Source organism: Sander vitreus, chromosome 19, assembly GCF_031162955.1.
Source record: "Sander vitreus isolate 19-12246 chromosome 19, sanVit1, whole genome shotgun sequence".
NCBI classification, from domain to species: domain Eukaryota; kingdom Metazoa; phylum Chordata; class Actinopteri; order Perciformes; family Percidae; genus Sander; species Sander vitreus.
Genome location: NC_135873.1, coordinates 7,861,074 through 7,879,716, shown reverse-complemented (window position 1 = coordinate 7,879,716; position 18,643 = coordinate 7,861,074). Strand labels below are relative to the sequence as shown.

The 18,643-nt window shown below is 42.2% G+C and overlaps 1 protein-coding gene across 1 annotated transcript in view; it reads left to right on the top strand.

Moving 5' to 3' along the window:
• The window catches only part of LOC144534009 (insulin receptor substrate 1-B), a 42,696-nt gene that overhangs the window by 20,875 nt on the left and 3,178 nt on the right, over window positions 1-18,643 (top strand). The window lies entirely within an intron of this gene.

Genomic DNA, 18,643 nt, shown 5'->3' with positions numbered 1-18,643 from the left:
CTGTACAAAACAGGTGCTGTTGAGTATGTTTTATGACCTGCTGTTGCAGTGCGTGTGCGTGTCTGTGTGTGTTTTACGTTGAACCTTTTATAATAATAAATATTTAATAATAATTTCTTTGATATAGCACCTTTTACAGACAGTCACAAAGTGCTTCACACTATAAACATTTGTTAAAGTACAGTAGGATCCAAAACAGAAAATAAACAAGCAAAAACAAATACAATACCAATGAAGGGAAAAGACTAAAAACCCCAAATTACAAACGTCCACCATCATCTATAATCAGTATTGAACTATAACACGGAGCAGTCTAGATTTCGCAGTCTTCTGTCTCTGGATATAAATTGTTCTCTCTTTTTGCAGATTAAGTATGTGCGTGCGTAATATTTACCTCCATACTATTACTATTTGCCTCATTTCAACCGACATCAAAAGGCCTTTTCATAAAGCGTTGTTGACACTCAAACATTGAAGCTGGACATGCCAGTAAGTGCGGAGAATGGATGATGATGCCTTTTTACAGCTTTTTCTAGAGCAAAAGGCGAGAGAGAGGGGAGAGGGATGTTGGAAAGGCGAGAGTATTAGGGCTGGAGCAAGAGAAAAGTGATGATTGATAGGTGGAGAGCAAAGGGAGGAGGTGGGGTACATTTACAAATGCGGTTAATTTATTTGAATTAAGATGGTATAGGGTATAACAATTTACTTTGGAATTTGGTGTAAATGTGAAGATACATCAAAGCCATTCCCTGTTTTTCTTTTCTTTTTTTTTATATAAATATATAAGTGTTAGGAGTTATTTTGGGTTTCCTATGTCATTTTTAGGTGTCTGGCAGTTGGAGCACTTCCACAGCTTGTAAAGGCATTAAACTCTCTTTATTGAATTGTTAGTACAAAAAATATCTGCTTCTTTGACTAGAAAGCTGATGAGGAAAGAACTTGATTCCGCAGAAATTCAGTTGAAATAACTAAAGGCATGGTTTGATGAACAGAAGAAAGTGTGTTTGTTGCTTGGCGATTACCAGTGAAAAAAAACTCTTAATTAATTCTTTGCCTCTGACGTCTCTCTCTCTCTCTCTCTCTCTCTTTGCTTCTCTCACCATCCTGTTATCCCCCGCCTGGTTTTGTTTTCAGTCGCTCATCATCCCAAGACCTTGGCCAGGCTGCGCTACCCATATCCCACCACACACACATACACACACACATACACACACACACACACACACCCGCATCCACAGCTATCCATGAGGGCCCTGGGTACTCGGTCCCCTTCACCCCCCCAGTCCGACACCCCTGGTGTGTGATGTTGACAGCATATTCACAAGGTCAGGGCGACAGCAGCAGACCTGAGTAGCTTCATTCTTGAGCTCATCACATGAAGACCAAAGAGGGACAGATCAGCCGATAAGACAAGGTGTGTGTGTGTGTGTGTAACAGACACATGCTCTACTCCACAGTATCACTGACATTGTGTAATATCTCACCTAACACACACACTTTTACCTTATCTATGAATGTTTGATCACTTGCTGTGTTCAAACTAAAAGTTAAACACAGATGGACACACCTCCTGTGAAGTCCTAACTTCAGTCACCTGTCAGGCAAATATAGGCTAATTCAACAAGGGTAGCATTTGACGGTGAGGTGTTCAGGAAGTCATCGGACTGAATAACAGAGAAACAACCACAGGGGTAAAGATAACCCGCTGCTTTTAGAGCCCAACTGATACTGGCTTTTTGAGGATGATAATGATATAAGTATTTGAGAGTTTAACAGGTTAGTCTTCTGATTATTATCTTGGTTATTCCGATTTAGTTGTTTGGTCTGTAAAGGTGACGTCTGAACAGTCTGAAACCCAAATAAACAATCTGAAACAAGGAAATGTTTGGCATTTCTGCTTAATCAACACATCATCGCTAAATGTACGATCTGCTGATGTTATTTGTTTTCACATAAACACACATTCTTGATAAGAATCCCTTAGAGTTTGAAGTTATGACCAATGTGAGTACTGAACTGGACATTTTACAGTTAAACAAACAAACTTTTCAAAAATAACACTAGCAGCAAATACAACAGTAAATTTCACTAGAAAGTAAATTAGTTACAAATAAGGGGGTCACGGAAATTAAGATTACAATCTCGAATTAAAAAAATGGAATCGTCGATGCTGCCACGCCCCCATGTCACGTACGGTCGGCTTGTCAAGTGGGGAAAAAAAAAAACACGTGTTGAAGTGCTGCAAGTTTACCTCCTTGACAGAACTTGAACCCCCTCCTCTTTCACTGACGTCGCCAGTGTGGAAGTATTTTGGATTTCCAGTGAGTTATGTTGACAATGTTCGCGTTGTTGACAAAAAAAAAACAGAGTTTGCAAGCTCTGCTATGTGCGTGTACCATATTCTGTGTGTTTACCATTGCACATTAGCCTAGCAGCTAGTGGAGTTTTCCTCTGTTTATAGCTTAATCTCGACAAAACCGCACGGTTGAATTATATTGGTTATATTCATGGTTATATTAGAGAGAGCAAGTTAGCAGACTGCCGAGTCGCCCTCTCTGCTCTCTGTCTGCTAAGACCGCTGTGCTGGCTGGATGGTGTTTCAAGCCCCCAATCAGGCCTTCAAGGCAGCGCTGCGACCATCGTCTTCAAGGTACCTAACCATGATCATTGCCTAATCCCAAGGGGGTAAGCCTCGCTTCAGAACTCGAACCTCTTATGGCGCCATTTTGATGCTACTACCAAACGATCACCCACCGTCAGCATTCCATTGACTGCCATTCATTTTGACTTAACTTTGACAGCGAATAACTTTACATCTGAAGCGTTTAAAGACTTTATTTGTCCATTGTTTATTTCTAAGAAACACGACAACGTATAAAAGGCTCAATTACTTTGTATCTCACGTTATGGCTCCGTAGCAGACGTTTTTGTAAAAATAGGCTAACGATTGTGTCATAACCACGCGACTTACTGTCGCATAGTAGAGGAATTACCGCATAGTACAGGAGAAGCTCACAGGCAGTTTGGACTTACATTAGCCATTGTTTAATTAGCCATAACAAGTTTAATTACTAATGTTAACTAGCATTTTAGTTAGCAATAATTAGCCCGTGCCCATGTTATCTCCTTACATATACCTACGCTCTCCATCTCCACAAGATTTGGAATGATTGAGATTTCTCTTGGCACAGCTACCAGAAGACTTACAACTTTCAGACACGTTGCTCACGTCACATTTCCGTCGTCTCTCTCAGTTGGAGGTTGTGCAGTAACGCTCAGCGCTCACCGGAAAAGTGCTTCTAATATCCTTCACTGGTCTCCGTCCAGAGCAACGGGATCTGTTGGTCCGTTGTATATACTGTCTATGCCTAATCCTAGTGCCTTCCAGGCAGCGCTGCCAGGAAAACAACGTTGGGGGCTTAAAACACCAAACACTGCTGTGGCTGCGAAGTGTCTGCTCTCAGCATTGTCTGCAAACTTTTTTTTTCCTTTTTACTTTATTGACAAATTGTCAAGTTTCCAATTGACTGAAGATATACATAGTAAGTTATTTTTACATTATGTTGTTAATAAATGTTTTAAATTTGACAATGTAGTGTGGTATATTGCAAACAAAGGTGAGATTATTACATTGCATAAAAGTCTAGTCTAAAAATGGCATAGCAACCTGTGCTTTAAAAAAAAAAAAATGTAAAAATCGAGAACCTTAGAATCGAAAATGTAATCGAATCGAGGATTTGGAGAGATTAGTATCAAACATTCATAGATAAGGTAAAAGTGTGTGTGTTAGGTGAGACATTACGCAATGTCTGTGATACTGTGGAGTAGAGCATGTGTCTGTTACACTATCGGAAAAAAAGATCTGACCCCCATTGGCTGTGTGTAATTACTGGAACTATACACACGCGCACACACACCTTGTCTTATCGGCTGATCTGTCCCTCTTTGGTCTTCATGTGATGAGCTCAAGAATGAAGCCACTCAGGTCTGCTGCTGTCGCCTTGACCTTGTGAATATGCTGTCAACGTCCCACACACATCACACATCATTTCCATGCAAATATCAGCCAGAACACACTAAGAACAACAGAAGTGTGTGTGTGTGTGTGTGTGTGTGTGTGTGTGTGTGTGTGTGTGTGTGTGTGTGCGTGCGTGCGTGTTTTTTTTTCTTCTTTTCTGGTAAGCTGCCCAGCCGAGCGCATGATAATTAGGTTGTAAAACCTGGCTAATGACTCAGTACTCTAGTCATGTTTTGACTGACTAGTGCCTTATTTACATGCATTTGGCACACACAAGAACACAGCGGCAGGGGAATGAATTGTATTGGCAGCTTGGTCAGTCAAAGAGGCGCCCCCGGACAGACTAAATGTGTGTGGCGCCATGATGACTTTAGCCATTGGACTTGTCATTGGATGTGACAGAGAAGCATTTGATTACCTGTGCCTGCTTGCTTTTCAATTCAGAGCTCTTTAGTTGTTTTAAAAAGTCGATTTCTGTGCATGAAAACACACACACACACACACACACACACACACAGTTTCGAGGCTGTGTTGCTCTTAAAGGAGAAAAGGTGAGACAGATCATCCGAGCCAATAACCCTTCAGGAAGCAGGGATCAGCCAAAAGCTCCTCAACTAATGGCCAAATTTACCTTCACTGACCTGGCTCTTCTGGCCACCTAACACACATACACACCACACACACACACACACACACTCCACACACACTCCAAACACTCCACAGTTTGTCTCTTTTGTCAATACTTTTTTGCTCATTCTGTTTGGAAAAAAAAAAGCCCCTCTGCCCCGCCATGCCTCTGTACTTCGCACTCCAAACCTCTCTTTCTCCTCCTCCTCTTCTTCCTGTCTTTTCTCTTTCTCTTTGTGGACTTTTTGTTAGCTTTTTTTACTTTCACGCCAGACTTTTTTCTTAAAAATCTTCTCTTAATCATAATCATGTTCCATAAATTAAGGAGCTTTCACCTAGGTGTGTGAGACGAGTTTGTGTACAAGGTGTTTCTGCTTGCTTGAATGAATGAATGAACATCTTGTCTGGTCGCTGTTGGTCGAGGCCATCCATCAGATATGATATCCAGATATAATTTGGCTGGATCACAGGAAAGAACTTACAGGGCATGTCTGGTGGACGAAATCACTGCCACACGGCATGTTGTTTCAGTCTGTGCATACACCGAGTCTGAGACACCTGCTAAAGCCGAAATGTAGCTCTTATTACTGCACTGCATAATGCAAACTTTGTGTACATATCAAAATTAGAATGAGAAATAGTCCCGCACATTAACCCCCTATACGTTTTTACAATTCATCCTGAATGGGAATATTAATCTGTGTACCAAATATCATTGGAATATATCCGATTTCTTTTGAGATATTTCACTCAAAATCACATATTTGAGCCTCATGGTGTCAGGGGATGACCAAAGTCAATAGGATTCATTCTCTGGTTATCGTGGATATCTGCACCAAATTTCCTGGCAAGCCATTCAACAGTTGTTAAGATATTTCAGTCAAGTCCAAAGTGGTGGACTGACAGATTGCATTGACATTAACTTCCTTTACTGTATGTACTGTACTGTATCTTCTGTGTGTACACGCCTCAGAGTGTTTGTGAGTTAGCTTGGCAGCGTGCCAGCTCCCAGTATGAGTGTGATCCTGGCTACAGAGCGCTGATTGTGCGCTGTGGTATGGGATGTATGCAGGGCTCGGAGAGCGTTGGGCCCTGCCTAAAAGAACTGAGCCGCCACCCACCAATCTATTGGGGTTACTGAGGGCATGATAGAAGGAGGAGGAGGAGGAAGAGGAGGGGGGGGAGTGTTTCACATACTCAACTTCTTATTTGTCTGCTTTTTTCCCTCCTCCTCCTCCTCGTCACACACTCCCTGGAAAACATGTCAGCTTCTCTTTTTGTTTTATTTGAGTTTTGTGTTCTTACTCTGTTTCCAGGCCTTCTTTTCTTTTCAGTCTGTCTCCTTCTCACATATAAATTTCTTCCCCCCTCTCACACACACACACACACACACACACACACACACACACACACACACACACACACACACCTCTGCTCTGATTGTCTTGATGTCAACACTGCCACAGTGTTTCTCCCCACGTCTCCACCATGATCTGTGTGTGTCTGACTGTGTGTGTGTGTGTGTGTGTCTCATTTGATCTGGGGCCAATGCATCGCTCAGCTGCTACTTCTCTAACTGGGTTTGTCTGTAAAGAGCTTAGTGCCGGTGGGCATTGGAGAGCACTAAGCTGATTACTTCTACTAACGAGCCACTTCTCACATGGAGACTGCGTATACATGTGTGTACTTCTGTCGGGGTAGAATATTGTTTGTTTATGTGGTTTAAGTACACATTTGGGTGGGTGGTTGTGTGTACATCTTGAGCTGTGCTGAGACCGGATGGATCAGATGGAGGAGCTTCAAGGGATGAGAGGAGGTCAGAGTTGATCTCGGGTTCAGCTGAAGTGCTGACGGTGACAACAGGGTGAGAATCCAGTTAAAACACCTGCAGAGGGGTCAAGTTATTCCCAGAGGAGCGGCCATGAAATCTCTGTTTTCTCACTCAGGCTTTGCCAGTGAAGCCTTAAACTGATTAGACTGTTTGAATTGTGCCTAATTAAAGCCAACTGTTTTTTAATAACCCCTGGCTACTCTTTTGGGAAGATTGTGACATTTTGCAAGTCAAACTTAAGGTTACCACTTTGGGCAGACACTCCAAATATTGTCTTAAAAGCATAGATATCATTTCACGTTTTACATACAAATTACTGTAGTATGTACTTTTGTTTGAGTATTTCTTCTGTTTACTGTACCAATTTATTCCTTGACTGTAACCAATACAGCTTGCAGACAGAGCACCAACCACACATTTTAGCATACTGTTCTTTCATTCATTTTGATAATAAATAAATGTACCAGTGACAGTTGTAGGTCACAGCTCATGGAATGGAATCTTTAGTCTCTTAACACCTATTTAGAGGACAGTAAACCTGGTATTGTATAGGAATGCTGACCAATCAGACTAGATGTTGAAACAGCTGCCTTTTACTTGAAATAAAACCAGAAGTAGTTTGCTTGCAGTTGTTCATAATTACCTGTCATGGTGGTTGAGGTTCAGAAGAGTCCAAGGTTATGAGTTTGTGACAGCAATAACCTGGAGTCGTCATGCAGTAAGAAGTGAAAATGCAAATTGAACAATTGTTGTTTGTAGCATTAGCCAACAGATCCTGCAATATGGGGCTTGAGTTTGGAAATTGGGTGTTTTTAAAAACAAAAAACTGAGGATCGTGGAACCATCTTTTAACATCATACAGATTGCTCAACTCATACTGCCTAGAGGGAAACTATAGACTTAAACACACACAGCCTACATTTCAGTTACCTAATCGTGACACATCGACCAGGGTCCATGTTTTCTGCAGCTCTGTTCAATGTGGTCAGGAAGCCAAATTGACAAAGAGTCAAGAATTTCAGTTCAGAGAAACAACTACAGAACATTTTCCAATCTGGACACGTGGACAGAGTTTTAGATTAACCCCCCTGACTGTTCCTCTCACATGCACACACACACACACACACACACACACACACGTGCACACATTTCCTTTAGCCATCTATGTGCATATATGAACAAAACTCAACATACAGCCCCCCTCCCGAACACTTTCCATGGTCAAGATCATTGAAATCTTTTATGTGGTGATTGAGAGAAAGAACAAACAGTCTCTCGACCCGCCTTATGCAACTCATCAGTGCAGATCGAATGAAGGAGCCGTGATGTTTGCTCACCGCTGCCATTATATGAGAGAGAGAGCGAGAGAGAGAGAGACTAACATTTGCGTCTTACGTCAAAGCAAACAAACACAGTTTTATCCATACATGGGTTTTGGTAAGGCTAAAAACACCACCCTCCAAACACTTTCTAGGCCTAGTATCACTTTTACTAAATACATAAAAATGTATTATTTGTCTCTGGTTGTATTGAAATCATTATTAAGACCCAACTTTAATTTCATCTTAGCACAACTTTCAGATGTTGGCAAAAAAATATTCATTTGGATTCAGCAGCCATGCCAAGCTTTTCAGGTTGTCATCAGGTTTGCCAGGAACTATTTTACTTGCTGCTCAAGCGTCATGTGCCAAATAGAAAAACACAATCTCTCTGCACATATGTTTATATTTCTTTAAACATGCATTTAAATGAGCATCATCTAGGTGTGATTGCAAGTCTGGATGTTTGCCTGCAGTGTAGACTTAAGCCATGCTGCTGGCTGTGTGTGGTACATCTTAAATGTTTGTGTCTTGTTAGGCTTCACGGAAACTTGATGTTCTGTTTCTGTTGCCTAGACGGAGACCATCTCTGAAATCTACAATTATAACCCCCACACTACACCTCTCCACAGCCGTTAACACAATGTTCTTCTCCGCTGCAGGCATCACAGCGCCTAACTGGAGCATTAAAAGCCTCGAAATTGACATAGGAGAGCTGTGCACATTTCATTTCCTCTCCTGTCTACTTATTAGTCACACGTGGTCAAGAACAAACAAGTAGAAATAGCATGAGATGAGATGTCAGATGAGTCAGGTGGGGTCTAGTGGTGGCAACATGACCAGTTGTCATCCAGAGGAACTGAAAGAAACGTGACATGAGTTTTTGTTTGCACGTGTTTCCACTTGTACGCGACAGGTTGTGTGTGTTTGTAGGTATGAACGATAGGTCGTCATTAGCACATGTTGTACGCTTTGCCGCGTCCAAACGAGGTGGTGACGGCGTGTTCTTGCCCTCATGATGGTGGAGCTGAGGGCTTTTTGGAGTCCAGCAGAACCTGAATATGAATCATCCCCTCCCGTACAAAACAACACACACACACACACACACACACACACACACACACACACAGCAAGTGAACATGCTGCTCATTTACATGACGCGGGGACTTCAAGGCCACAGGGATCTTACTTGATACCTGTGTGATGGAGAACGAGTGTGGTTACAGTGAGAAATACCACGTTGCTGTACTTCATGGCTCTTTGCATGATGCGTGTGTATTTCTTGTCCAGTCATAAGCTTTAGTAATGTGCAGCCATGACCTAAGCCAGCTACTACTGTCACTTCCAACGGCTTGCGGTGCATTGACTCATACATTACGCACACGACCAGCGAGTCCTGTAATTGTGCTATCTGACACTTGCATCCTCGTCTCTGTTTAAGTTGACTGTTCTTTTTTTCTGACCTTATTTTCGTGTTTCAAGCCATCTTTATTTATTTCCGACTTTGTCAGAAAACAAACCACACATACAGTGCAGTTTTACCGTTTTTACAGTTTTTTTTTTTTTTTTACTAAAAATCACGAGTACTTTACATCACAGCTGAACATTTTTGCAAATCATGCAGGTGTGATGACACCTTTTACCCTCAGTTTCTTATGACTCCAGTATGCAGGAGTAAAGAAAAAAACAAAACCGAAAAGGAGTCACTGGTACAAAAAGTCCTGTATTAACACGTAAAAACACGCAAACTTTGAACTAAATGTATTAAATGTCGAGGACAGTGAAGGGATAAAGCGAGGTGAGGAGGCTAGAAGAGTAGAAGGAGAGGAATCTCCTGTGGAGACGAGGAGAAGGCGAGAAGCATCGCTAGCGGAGCCTCCAGATGGTTCGAAGATAAATATTTGCGGTGCATGTTAGCGAAGTCTGGCTGTCTAACCAGTCAGCCACACATCGGCTTGTGTACGCACACATATAGACGCTCTTCCACACCTACACTCATATGTGCAATGCCTGCACAGTCAATTACAGTGTTAGCACACTATCACAGTCCTGCACACACAGAGCTGCACTGCCCCTAATAAAGCAACATGTAACTTAGTGTGTGTGTGTGTGTGTGTGTGTGTGTGGAGAGCTGGGCAGTGAGGCGACAGTGGTAGCTGGCTGAGGTCATGGCTGCACATTACTAAAGCTTATGCGCGCGCTGTTGCAGTATGATAGGACAGGGTTGTCTCTATTAATAATTACACAATTCATCATCAGACTGGAGCAGAAGCTGGCATGTGCACACACACACACACACACACACACACACACACACACACACACACACACAGAGCTGTGAAACACAGATTGGCATCAGTTTCTAAACACAGGGGACAGGATTTCCAAATACAAACCAGATTCCACATTGTCAGCCCCCCACCCCCTCTGCACTTGTGCACTAATGATCCAAAGGTTTGTCAATTGTTCTCTGTACCTTCTGACTCTGCAAAAACACTCCAAAGACAGTCTGCCTCACTCGGACGCGGGAGATGGCTAGCTGGCTTGTCCATCTCCCGGGATGTCATCCCTTCTTTCGGCAAAGAAGTCTCCCTGCGGTGGGGAAGCTGAGGGACCGAGCAGCCCGCTGCTGATGGATGGCTAGTTAGCTAGCTTGCTAATTCCACCCACCGTACTTTCATGCCAAACAAAATTATCACACATCTGTCGATAGCAATATGCTTTTGTATGTAGATCTTTTAAAATACATGTTTATGTTGAAATAAGTATACCTATAAAAGTAGTTATGTATCTCGTTGTACATTTGCCCTCTTATAGACATAATGTGCAAAAATAGATATAGTCAAATAGGTTTGAACTATGTAACTTCTTTAGAAAGAATATTGAAAGGTCATTTTTGGCTATTTTTGACAGCTCAATGTGTAATGGATCGATCAGATGAGATGAAGATGAAAAATGAGAAGAGCCTTCTCTGTGTGCACTCTTGACTTTAGTCGTTTCTTTGCTTGCTTGCTTTCTTCCATTTTCTTCTCGTGCAAGCCGAACAGCCAATCGGAGTGATCCCTGCCGATAAATATTTCGCCGTTTTGTCTAGCTTGAACTGAAAGTTTTACCTTCCTTTTTACAAGTTTCAACTTTCAAAAAGTCTGACAAGATTCCTGTTAAAGGAACGAAGCAATTATCCGACTATTATTTGAATTATGTTGATCTGACACAGTGTTGGGTGAAGCAAGACGAGAAACAAATGTCTCAACAGCAGCTCAGTTGCTCAGCTGCCTTTCTTAAAGATGGTGCAACTGCTTCTTGTGTTTCATTTCGTTTGTCCGTCCACGTCAAAGAGCCAGAGTGATCGGACATTCTGGAAAAAGCCTTACTCAGAACCAGAGTGGCGTCCCCACCTGCTTATGCTGTCACTCTATATATCACTTCAGTCAAGAGTGTGTGTGTGTGTGTGTGTGGGCAGAACTGGTGGAGCAACATGGCACACAGAGACGGAGAGAAATCGGTGGTCTGAGTCAGCAAACAATGGAAACGTGTGAGAGAGACAGAGAGAGAGAATAACATTCCCCAAAACCCTCTAGTCCCGTTGGCTTTAGCTCTGTGTGTCCTGTCCAGGGACAGGACGTCCCATGTCAGATTTTAGTACAGTAGACAGTTTCTGTTATGCAAGGACTCCCACGTTTTAAACGATATATTTACAACCACGAAATGACTTTTCTCATACATGGTTCAGCTTTTATACAAATCCAATGAGTAGAAAATATATCTTTTCACCCTTGGGGTGCATATTTGACTTTTGGGCCTACAGTGGAGTCATTTGCCTACCAAACTTATTTTTTAATTTGTTTGCAAAAATGTAATGTTTTATGTTTGACATTTAATGTTTTTTTTTTTTGGCCCTTTAAAACCAGTTGCCCTCTCATCTGAGCTAGTTTGGCAGAAGGCTGAGATGCTCCACCAGACCATTAACTCAGCAAATGTTTGTTGTTTCTATAAACCTGAATGTAGTTGACACGGTTTCTATTTTTATTTATTTTATTTATTGTAAATTGTCACTGTACGGACATACAGGGAAGTGAAAAGTAGGGCTGTGGCTAAGGATTATTTTCATGATCAATTAATTTGAAGATTTTGTATTAATTGATCGTGAAGTCTCAAGTCAAAATGGAAAAAAAAAAAAAAAAGCCTGTCACAATTTTCCAGAGCCTAAGCTGTCATCATCAATAGTCTCTTGTTTTGTCCAGCCAACAGTTCAAAACCCAGATATATTTAGTTTACAATGATATAAAACAAAAATATTCGGCGATTTGTTTCCTGAAAATCGACTTATATATATATATATATATATATATATATATATATATATATATATATATATATATATATATATATATATATATATATATATATATATATATACACATATACATGCCTGGAGGGTTGAATTTTGCTCTAACTCTATTTCACTCTGTAAAACCTGTCACTACCTGATGTGAGTCGAGTGCAGATGTGAGTTGCGCATGCTCAGATTTAAACGGTTTACGGCATAACGTGTCATACTGAAATTTGTGAAATCCATGAAATAATAAACTTTTCTCTTTACATACAATAACAGAAGATGGAAATCATTTCAAAAAAACGTTTTAGGTATCTATGACTGTTTGATTGCTAACGTTAGCTCAAAACGCCATTCAAGTGACAGCCTTTGTTGTGTTTGATTGCTAACTTGTAGCCAGCGGTCATTTCAAAAAACGCTTTAGCTATCTATGATTGTTTGATTGCTAACGTTAGCTCAAAACGCCATTCAAGTGACAGCCTTTGTTGTGTTTGATTGCTAACTTGTAGCCAGCGGTCATTTCAAAAAACGCTTTAGCTATCTATGATTGTTTGATTGCTAACGTTAGCTCAAAACGCCGTTAGCATCTTGTTGGCTACTTGTCGCAAAGTGACACGCGCAACTCACATCTGCACTCGACTCACATCGGGTAGTGACACCGCCCACTACTCGATTGCGACCATTTTCAAAAGCTTCCAGGTGCACACACCTACACGGGCCAATGTAGGGTTCAGCTAACTTTCCAGCAGCGCTCTCAGCTTCTATTTATATTTCTTAAAAATTACAAACGTCTTCTGTCGTTTACAAACCTGTTGACGGTCAAGTATTATATAACAGGATAACGAACGCAAACTGGATGTTCAGATTCTGTTCAAGGATGATCTAAAATCTAAAAATGGATGTGAAGCTGCACATGGGCAGTGGATGTGGCTCTCCCACAAATGTGCTTTTTTTCCTCCCCCTTTTCCCCCCACTCAGTACTGCTGCTCTGTCTCTCTCTCTGTCTCTTCCTGTCCCCACACATTCCATCTTCTCTGTGTGCCGTAACACACCCACTCAGTCTCCCCCACTGTGGCGCTGCACAATGAAACTAGCCTGCAGCCTCTTGTCTATGTCTCACTTGAATCATTATACAATCGTGTCAAAAGAAAATCTGACATAGCACAGACAGAAATTGCAACATTTAATGAGTTAAAGCTTTTAATGTCATGTAAAAAAAATTGCTTTTGGCCTTTTCTCACTCACGCACTTTCTCCATCGCCTTTGTGCCCCTTGTCATACACCTTGTCATAATCTCTGGTGTGTTCTTGCATGTGTGAGTATCCTCAGTCCACAGAGTTTTTTTTTCTCCATGCAACCATACACCCCTTGTGGTATGGACATATACATCACACACTCACACAACTGGATAATGGGTCATTATGTAACAATGTGCAAATACAGTACTGTACAAAACAGGTGCTGTCAAGTATGTTTTATGACCGTGTGTGTGTGTGTGTGTGTGTGTGTGTGTGTGTGTGTGTGTGTGTGTGTGTGTGTGTGTGTGTGTGTGTCAAAGCACTTGTTTTTCAAACGCCACACAACCTGCTCTCCACTGCCAACTGCATAGTGTAATGTATGGAACAGCTACAGTCAAACACGGAGCGAAACTGTGCTGCGTTCACTATTCTCATAATGGAAAGCGTTTAAAGCTCCCTTTCAGACATTTCATTGGTAGTATTAAGGTATTGTTATCGCCTTCATTTTCTGTAAAAGACGACTTTATCAAAGTGGTTGTGTTCATGTCCTTTACTTCCCAGAAATTACTTGTCAATCAAGAATAGTGGGTAGTGCTGCGACGCCTTCTTCCTTTCATTTTCTGTTGATGCGTTCAGCCTTGCCGATGATTGATGTTCACCCACTGGCTGGCTCTTCTTGTATTTATTCCGAAACAAACTGCTGCTGGTTTCTGAGCTACCCACCTGCCTGTTTAGAGCCAGCCTGTTTAGAGCCAGCTAATGGTGAAAATGTAAACATTTTTATCAGCTAATCCAGTTAATTAATCAGTTGAATCAACATTGGTGTAGACGGAGGAAACGCAAAAACAAACAAGGAAAATGTATGCAAATGTGGGAAGGCCCACTTAGTTGCTATGTTTTCCTACATTTAATTTTGTTCTAAAACTGTCTTCAGATCTGTCATAGCATCGTTGGAATTCCATCAAACTGGTTAAATGTATTCTTCCTGAGTCGGCGTCCTTGAAAGTCAAAAGGAGTGAATGTGAAAGCTTGCACTCCACCCAAAGGCTTGTAGCTGGGGATCAAACACTCATTCCCTGTAGACTTTAAAGAGGTTGTAGCTTGCGTTTTTTGGGGACGAGGCTGTGGATTCATACATAGTTTTCATTGCAGATTATTTTCTCCGTCTGTAAAATCTCTGAAAATAGTGCAAAATGTCTGTTAAATTTCCCACAGCATGCAATTACAGTAGTGACTTTGTTTTGAGCTGGTCTGACCAATGGAAGGGTAGGAAGTGGGCCTCTACAGGGTCCTGCTGCTTGAGGATTGAAATGGAAGTATTTAGCAATTTCTTGCTAAATAAAAATACATTTCTTGGTGTAAATGCGACTATTTGGAACATAATGAGTGTTACGCGTGGACCACAGAGAAGTGGGTTAGGCTGCACGGGTTGTTTTAAGTTACTACGAATGTTCTGATACTTTGGTTTTCACGGTGAAACTAGGTCATTGCAACCCATAACTCTTCTGAATACAAACGGACTACTGCCTCGGCCCTGCATGTAGAAGCAATTTTCAAACTTTTTACAACCACCTTTGAAACACACAGGAGGCGAGTGTTTGAGACTCACAGATGTGAGGTATCAGTTTAATCGTCATCCACATACATAGATGCCAGATTCATGACTTACAAAGAAGTACTGTGAAATCATACACATGCGCTGTGGTCACACAGCGAACATTATATCTTCATAACTGACAGACTTTCTGGCGTCATTGGAAGAAATGAAATGAGGTGACACAGGAGCTGTCCTGCTGCTTCAGTCTGCCTGTGTTCATTCAGTGTAGCTGCAGCTGTCCTGACGCTGAATCCCGGCTCATGTTGCTGTTGTACCTCTTACCCGCTGGATGATTTAACGGAAGTATAATAACAGCACTGGAAGATTGCAAGAGCTAAAGTCGCTGGCAACATAAATTGCTGCCATTGTGGAAAAGCAGTTTGAGTGGGATTTTTACATCCTAATAATAATATAATTCCTTAATTATTTCCAGGAAAAAGTTCCTTGCTTCCCTCAGCATGTAGGTCAGAGGTCAGGGTTGGCTTCAGAGCTGCACCCTTGGAGCTGGAAGGAATTTGCTATCTTGCACAAAGATGTCTCTGAAAGTTGGAACCCTGAAGAGAAGTCTCTCAAACCACATGATTTTACCTGAATGCCAACGCACAGATTTATGCATCCAAGAAGTAGCACATTTTCTGCCTCGCGGCATATGAAGTGCTTGTGATAAGATGAGATATAGCAATAAACACCATGGGGATTTCCAGTCATTTATCTTTTCCCATTTGAAATCTATAGAACCACCACTCACGCAGGTTGGTTGAGTATACTGCTGTTTTTTTTTTATCATTCTGCAGCTTCTGTTTTCATTTATTGTAACCATATGATGGGGGGTCTAATAAATCTAGTACAGGTCTCTCCTTTAAAATAAAATATGATTGAACTCCAACTGACTGAGTGACCAGTGGACTCAGTGACTCCCATCATGTTGCGTAGACCAGCTTCGTGTCTTGTGGGAGCCGGGGCGGCATAAAAATGACAGACTGACACACTCGATTTACGAGTGGCTTTTTCAATTTTAGGCTGCCCTCGATTGAGACATCACATAGACCCAGACTCTCCTAATCACACACACACACACACACACACACACACACACAGAGGCGGCTAGAGAACAGTTAATGGCTAGACACGGACTGCGGAGGCAGATAGCCTTGTCTAACCTCTTGATTTAAACAGTCTGGCAGAGAAAGGGGAAGAGAAGCACACATACACTCACACGATCCTTACCGCGATCATTATTACATCGATTTGCCCACAGATGGAGAAACGATGCAAGGAAATGAAGGAGATTGATTTAGATACCGCCAAGGGAGGGTCAGACTGATGGAAGGGGAAGTGGGGAAAACAAGAAAGCAATATTTGATTAGAATGGAAACATTTCCTGTGTAGTTGCATATACGGTGGTTCATGGGCATTAGCATGAGGCATTGGAGAGTTGTTTCCCTGTATAATTTGCCATGTCTGTGTTTTGGGGAAAGGTCATCATTAAGTGAATGTCATCCGCATAATTATAGTATCTTCCTCTGTGTCCCTTTTGTGTGTGTGGTTTCATGTGTGTGTCCATGGCAGTGCACCGGTACATGTCCAGCCTGTCTCCTCCGTTCCCTCTGGTTGGCTGGCTTGATTGTTTGTGTTGCTGTTTTCGAGCTGGCCGACTGAATGAGGGAGCTGCTCCGCTCTGCTTTAGGCCACCATGGCTTGGCCGGCTGGCGGGCACCGTCTGTGCTGAGGGGGGCTAAATATAGCTCACTGCACCAGGAAGAAAGAGAGAGAGAGAGAGAGAGAGAGAGAGAGAGAGAGAGAGAGAGAGAGAGAGAGAGAGAGAGAGAGAGAGAGAGAGACCTCGTGCAATTAGAGAGTCAAGCACTGCTAGGAAATTTTAGGGAAAGAGATGCAGGGAACGCTCTCTCAGCCTGTTCTCTTTACCAGCTTTGTGCATTTGTTATTTTGGTTGACGGCAGCCTGAGTGCCTTTGGTGTGAGTCATCACATCTGATAGAAGGTAACCCAGTTTAAAGGGCATGGACTAACTAATGGACTTTATAGTCATAGTCATGATCAGAACTGAAGAAGTTATTTGGATGGGAGACAAAACGTCTGCGAAGCACCTTTAACCAAGTCCAGTTGCCCTTGATTTTCAACCCTTACCCTGGATCATTTTGACCTGGAGAATCTTCACAGACAGTTGGCTTTTGTTGCCAACTCTAGAACCCACTATTTTTTGCATTTTTCACTCGTGCTTTCATTAAAACATCGTAATATACAAGACCTTTACAGGTGTGACAAAGCAATTATACTGTATGCAGTAATCATACTCAACAATGCCCTTATCAGAACAGTATCATTGGTTTGAATGGCCGTACACAACAAGTGATAACTGCTATCTTGCAGGTTAATCTCAGGTGACACTGTGTAACATGGGTCTAATGAAATGTGTGACAGACTTGATGATATCAGTTTTAAGGCACGTCAGACTTTGCACAGTGTCGGGTAGCCAGTTTTTTTTTGTATAATTTATTTCCTGGAGACATGGCAGCTTGCATGTCTGTCCAATTATAGCTTAGTCTTGCATGGGCGAATGGGATTGAAGTGCCAACCCCAACAACACCATCTAATCTTAGGCCTTGGCATGTTTACAGTCGTGCATGGAAGAAGGCCTATGGGTCAACAATACCGAAAATGTTGTCAAACTTGTCAAACTAGGTGAGAGAAGGCTAACAAAAAAAACTTTTTGTCCAGACGTCTTGAGGCTGTGACAGTTTTCCTCCACTATGATAACACTACATGGCATAAAACGAGCAATTGTTGGTTACCAACACCCCAGGCCTGTTATGTCAGGCCATTATCGGAGAAATATTATGTAGTTTGATCCTGGCATAAATGAGGACCACTATTTTGAATTGACGACTTAAGATTTCACAATCTTTCTCTCATGATTGTTAACTTTCTTCCAAAATAGCTCAGTTGATGGGGGGCTTTAAGTAGACTGGGTAAACCCAGCCCGATCTGCCGGCGATTTGATTTCACCCTGCAGCTCAGGCTGGAAACCTGTACGTTTATCTATCCTGCTTCCGTTACAAATTTGCGGGGACCAATCACAAACTGGCTTATCCACCTGGCGCGCTATTGGCGGGTTTAACATGTTTACGATAGAGAAGCAACCAAGCAGCTTTTTGTTTACATTCAACATAACGGCCACCGAAGCGCAGCAACCCCTTTATGCCGCTGTCGCTGCTACGTGACCCGGATCGTTGGTCTGATTGGTTGAAGGACTATCCAATTGCGTACAGAGTCATTTGAACTATGCCCGTTGATCACGCCTCTTGTGCAGTAGAAAATACAGAGCAGACTCCCCAGACTAATGTTCAATCTTAGAAGATTGAGCTTGGTCTGGTGATAGCCAGACTAGGCTTTAAGGGCTAGGTAAAATTGATGCAGTCCTCCCAAATCCCAGGGTTTGAAAGGTGTGGGCGGGGGGGCATTTCATACGTCATGTAAAGCACGCTGACCCCTTAAATCAGCTGTCGGTGGATGTGTCTCACAGTGCCGCCATTAGAACCAGATGGATCACCAAAGATTCCACCAGGTTTCTCTCACAACTGTCGACTTTCGCCTGGGACAGCCCCAAAATCACACAATGGACAAGGGCCGTAAAACGAGCAGATGCCTTTTTGAAGC